The 6,000-nt window shown below is 36.6% G+C and overlaps 1 long non-coding RNA gene across 2 annotated transcripts in view; it reads left to right on the top strand.

Annotated features, from left to right (window-relative positions):
* Window positions 1-294: 294 nt before the first annotated feature.
* Window positions 295-6,000, top strand: part of LOC116412859 (uncharacterized) — a 66,631-nt gene continuing 60,925 nt past the window's right edge. For both annotated transcript variants that reach the window (XR_008253513.1, XR_008253512.1), the window contains exon 1: window positions 295-1,096. This is a non-coding gene — a long non-coding RNA (uncharacterized LOC116412859). The remainder of the gene's footprint in view (window positions 1,097-6,000) is intronic.

Here is a 6,000-nt window from a genome sequence, read left to right as displayed (position 1 = left end):
CATGCACTGACTCCCTGCAATGCACTTGAAGTCGTCGCTCCACCTAGTGGGGGGTTGTCCTACACTGCGTTTGCCTGTACGGGGTCACCACTTCAGCTAGCAAAGTTAGTATTTTATATATATAAATATATATGTGTAGGTGAATACTTATTAACTTTTATCATTAGTTTCGTGAACCTCTCAAGCCGAGACACCTCTTGTCCTACTTGCAATAAGATTGCAACTGTACCTACCCACATACATATACCTGTAGATAGCACATACACTTACTTATCTATAGATAAGTATGTTAGTATGTAGTTTATAAACCCGTATTTGTTACCTAGAAATTGTAGATACGCGGTTTGATACTTTGGTTGGGAATGCTAGTGTCTGTTGGACCCGTCAGATGGGTACCTAGGCACCTATTAGCTCCTATAAACTAGTACTTGGAAACGCGTTATTCCCCTAGAGATATTTCGCCCACACTACAACACTAGACTTTCGTATTTTGTTGTAACGTGGTCTCAGCGCCTTGAGCAGCGGGCGCGCGGTCTTGCAACGTCGCACTCTCGACCGACGACCTCGCGTTATCGCCCGCCAGCGCGCGCGATACGCAAAAGGGTCACCAGTCGCCGCGGCGCTCGCCGACGCCTAATGTCTTCAGTCAGCATCATCAATATAAACAATAGCAGTTTCCACATTGAACACCATAAGCACACCGTGGAAATAACTATTGCTGCGACGTGGCGACGCCGCGCTCCGTCTCGTTCTCGCGTGTCCGCCGTCTCCTAGCTCCGCCCCTCTCCGACCGCAGCGCCGCCGAGCGGCCGCGACGGGAATGTACACGTCGCTCGAAATCTACACGTTGCCACTCCGTACCAATAATTTCGCTGGACGTAAATTTTAACCTAAACAGTTCAATGTACTTTTCGGAAAATCAAAACGCGTCTGTTTCCACAAAACGTCTTATGTTGTACCGGTTATTGTAAAATAGTGTTGTAAAACGTTATATTTTCGTATTACTGTGATATCTAGTGATAGTTGCGTGTCGTGCGTGTGAGAAATTGTGAACACAGTCCTGTTGGAGGATTTTAACACTGTTTCTAGCTAAAAAGTAAGTAGTCTCTCTGTAATTTTGTATCCAGAAGGTCAGGTTGCCAATCGGCTATGTGTTAGTGATGTTTGTGTTTATATTCCATGATCGTCACTTTCCCCGTGCGTTCCTGTTCGACACACGTTCTCAGTTTATCTAACTGCGCAAATAACTACAGTTACTGTACAGTTGTGACATTAATGGAAAAACAGTGTTACATAGTTACATAGCACGTGCCTAGGAGCCCTGGATTATATAAGGAATGATAGCTTATCACGGCGATGATGGTTCGTCGTTATTTTGGTCTCGCTGTGGCCTTTGGTCGCGACAGTTAAAATAGACAGCTCTGTTCCGTGGTGGCAGTGCATACCACCCGCTGATGCATCTCTGGTGAAAGCTAGCGAATGGAACCGTTACGCAATATTTTCAGCCAGCACTCGCCGTTCGATTTTCAAATTTTTTTAAAAATAATATAACATTTGACGGAAACGGCAAAAACAGTGAGTTAATTAATTTCCCATTACATATATATATAGACATAAAATAATTTATATAAATAATAATTGGTTAATGAAGTCTTAATTACCGTAACAATAAATATACATATCGTCATAGTCGTAGAATACTGAAGGATCTGACAAATATTAAATATAAAGTTCCGTCAGTATTCTACGACTATGACGATATTTGGTGCTAGACGGACTTCTATCATTCAAACTAGTTACTGAAATCTGTAGATATTAAAAATAATTAAAAACCAGTTTATGAATATGCCAAAATCAAACATAACTAAATTATTAAATATCCAAGTTGCTAGAAGGTTGGTAGCTTTACATTTGTACGTCTTATTTAACCTAGTGTCTTATTAAATAACTTTTTTATTTCATCACCTTTCTATAAAATAAAATTTATAACGTCTGATATACCTAATTAAAAAAAATTGTCAGCTTGTAGTAGGTAGGTAGGTAGTAAATTTTTTTAGGAAGATAGATAGGTAAATATCACCTACAATAAAGTGTTTTTCTATTCTGAATAAAAAAAAATGTAAGCATACTTTTTTATTGATATATCAGTACATAAAATAAATATTTCCTTATTTAAAAAAGGCTCTTGTATTAATTGTATATTACGCGGTACTTTTTGTTTATTTCCAAATAGCGAAATTCAACAAATTCCATGACGATTGATCAAGAGTACAATTTTCAAATTTAATTATTTGGTTGCATAGATTTTATACAAACGTTTTTTTTTTATTCGAAGTGATTGGTTCTACTTCCATGTAAGGGTAACTTCATTAAGTGAAAGAGACAAAGGAAATAAATGATACTGCCAAATATAATGCGACATTTCCATATTCAATATCAAATGAAGATTGCAAGGTCTTCATAGCTACGTATGTATTGGTTTAATTTATTATGTACCAACATTAGCAAGTAGGTAGGTGGGGAGTTGACGGTGCCTTGGCTGGCGTGGGTGGGCACAATAACATGCTATTATTATATGATAATACATGTGGATTAGCTTTAATTGAACTGCCGAACTCACAGCTTTGCAAATCAACCAATTAGGTACTTTTGATGGATTAAAATAGAATGGAAACAACACCTGAGTCATTACTTTACGTTGGTAAAGTACTATAGTTTTTTTTTTTTTATGGGTGATAATGGTATGATATGCCTGCGCTAACGGGATACGCTGGCGGAGTACCAGTGAAGGGTGATAGATGAGAATGAAAACAGGCCAGTTAGCCCATCATGATGAATTCATCGGGAATTAACCATTATAGTTTCCACGGGGAACCCTTCACTGGTGCTCCGCCAGCGTATCCCGTTAGCGCGGGCGGGGTTACAATACCATTTTCACCCATCAAAAAAAAAAAAATATATATATATGTAGGTATGTTTGTACGAGCTTGATTATAATATTATGGCAAAGCGCGTTGGAAAGTAGCCAGCTAGATTCGCGTAGGCGTATGGAAACACCAACAAACAGGAAAGTAACGGGGGGATTTTCTTATTTATAGACAAACCTGGCTAGGCCCTGTCGCGGAGTTCGCTGAAATTGCCATTTTTTCACATAAACAACAGTGTAAGGTAATAGCAATGATCTATATATGCACATAGATGGAGCTAGTGTTCAAAACCGTTCCATAATTTTCATCTCTATTTATTTAAACTTTAATGCATAGTAAAACTATACGTACATATCGTCATAGTCGTAGAATACAGACGGATCTGAACAAGATTACATATAAAGATCCGTCAGTATTCTACGACTATGACGATATGGCAGACTTAACACCGGACGGTGTTCTCTACCAGTCAACCATTGGGCAAACAGAAATACGTAGGCGGTGCATTATTGAATTAAAGAAATAAAAAAAAAATCTATACTTATAATAAATCTGTAGAGAGGTCAATTCTGTACATAAAATATATTTCCAAAATAACTATCAGCGGGTGATTAGTGATCGATACTGATGCCAAAAATGCAATTAGTAAATTTTTTGTCTGTCTGTCTGTATATATTTTCGTTATAGAAACAAAACTACTCGACGGATTTTAACGAACTTTGGTACAATTATTCTTCATACTCCTGGACAGGTTATACTTTTCATCACGCTACGATCAATAGGAGCAGAGCAGTGAAGGGAAATGTTAAAAATGTCCATCCGTGCGACGCCGGGACGAACCGCTAGTATATTAATAAGATTGGAATTAGAATGGCAAACAAGCTGACGGCCCACCTGATGGAAAATGGTAACCGTCGCCTATAGACATGAGTAGTACCATGGACACAACAGAGTATACAGTTTCGTCCATGATACCCCCCATGCGTTGCCATTCCTGAGGACTCAGATGTTTTCCTCTGTACCCTGTAAATTTACTGCCATATCCCACCCTTCAAACCGAAACTCAGCCATGCAAACACAACTGCTTCACGGTTGAAACACGAATGGGACAGAGGTATCCAAGCACTCGACTTTTGTACAAAGTCTCCCTCTGGTAGATTATATATAATTATTCCGACCACTTACGATTTTATTATATCTATTGATATTGATAATATAAATAATAGTACATAAACATAAATATATAAATATAAATGTACTAAATAGATCAAGTAAATAACGCGTAGTAAACATCGAGGCAAATTGGAGAGAGATAGGTAATGAGGTTTATCTATACTTATGTATTTTACTATCTAGGTATTATTTACATTGTTTAGATAAATTTGTTTAAATTGTATTTCAGTGTAACATTAAAGTATATATATATATATATATATATATATATATATATATATATATATATATATATATATATATATATATATATATACCACGGATTTAGGCAGTTTGACTTTTGGTCATGTTTTAAGAGGGACGCTGTGTGAGGATCCCTCCACCAGGAGCTCCTTTAGTTGCCTCTTGCAATACCCACAGTAAAGAAAGGGGGAAGTAAGGTAGACAGTGTTTTAAATTATCTTTGTGGACCTATACTATAGACTGCGTATAACTTTTTCTAAATAAAACGCTTCTAAATATTTTTTTTATGACTCGTTTGTCTATGATTTTAAAGACTTGTTGTTATTTCTTAAGTACCTATTTATCTAAAACGAGCCTTTTTCAATTAGGCCTGTTCCTTTGCCTCTTAAACTAACAAAAATGCAATGGACCGAACTGTATTTTTATGGCCTAGCCCATTATGAGGTCTATGGCTGAATCGTTTTATATGCTGCGTCAATCTACACTAATATTATAAATAGGAAAGATTTGTATTTTTTGTGTGTATGTATGTTTGTAATGAATAAACTCAAAAACTACTTTGCCGATTTTAAAAATTGTTTCACCATTAGAAAACTATATTCACTCTGAGTGACATAGGCTGTATTTATTGCTAGAAAAGATTAGGGATCCTTACTAAAACTCTAGTAACGTAACTCAAGGTGTAAAAAATGCTATATCTTTCGTCGTGTGCGCTGCGGAAACTATTGGTGATGGAACAAAAGTATGTTCTACAATATTGAAGAAAATATCGATAACTACAAAAAACTCCGCGATACTATATGTCCAACTATTATCGTTATGTCGCAATAGCTACTTTTAAAATATTGTAAAAATGTCCACCCGTGCGAAGCCGGGACGGGCCGCTAGTAACATATACAGTGTCTCGGATTACTAGTTACAGATCCATGATACAATGTCTACGAATCGTCACGTTGGCAGTGTCAGCAGTTTCTTTGCCTTTCTTCGCTTCTTGGAATGGAGACTTTTGCTGCAGTCCGTTTCAATAGGGCTTATTTATTTATTTATTCTTTATTGTACACAAAAAATTACAATATATAATATATATGAAATAAGGATGTACAACAGGCGAGCTTAACTCTGTAAGAGTTCTCTTCCAGCAAACCCTGAGTGGAAAGGAGCATTAATCACCAGCGGGCAGTATGCGTACAATAATAGGAGGAAACATTATAGATGTTTCTATTAAAAAATTATAAATATGTTGACGTACATATATAAGTAACTCATACAATTTAAAACAAAATAAATACATATCTGTACACAATAATACATATACATATATACATAGACATAAAATATAATGATATATAAACAAATGAATACCACATATCTACCATAAAATAAATGCATAATTAATTGTGAAATTTTGCGTTGTTGACACATATTTTACCATATATGTATGCTTTTTTTTTATTGAACGATAATGGAATGGCAACCCCACCTGCGCTATCGGTATCCGCTTCCACCAGTGAAAGATGATAGGTGAGAATCAAAAGGCAAGGCAGGTCAGTTAGCCCATCATGATAAATATGCCTGGAATTTAACACCATGATTTCTGGGGACGACCACGTGCCATGTTCAGCTGCTGAGCGTGGTAGAATTGGCGCTTTACGTTTTC

The sequence above is a fragment of the Galleria mellonella genome, unplaced genomic scaffold (assembly GCF_026898425.1).
Source record: "Galleria mellonella isolate WM207_F2 unplaced genomic scaffold, CSIRO_AGI_GalMel_v1 utg6432, whole genome shotgun sequence".
NCBI lineage: Eukaryota > Metazoa > Arthropoda > Insecta > Lepidoptera > Pyralidae > Galleria > Galleria mellonella.
This window is presented reverse-complemented; position numbering and strand designations above follow the sequence as displayed.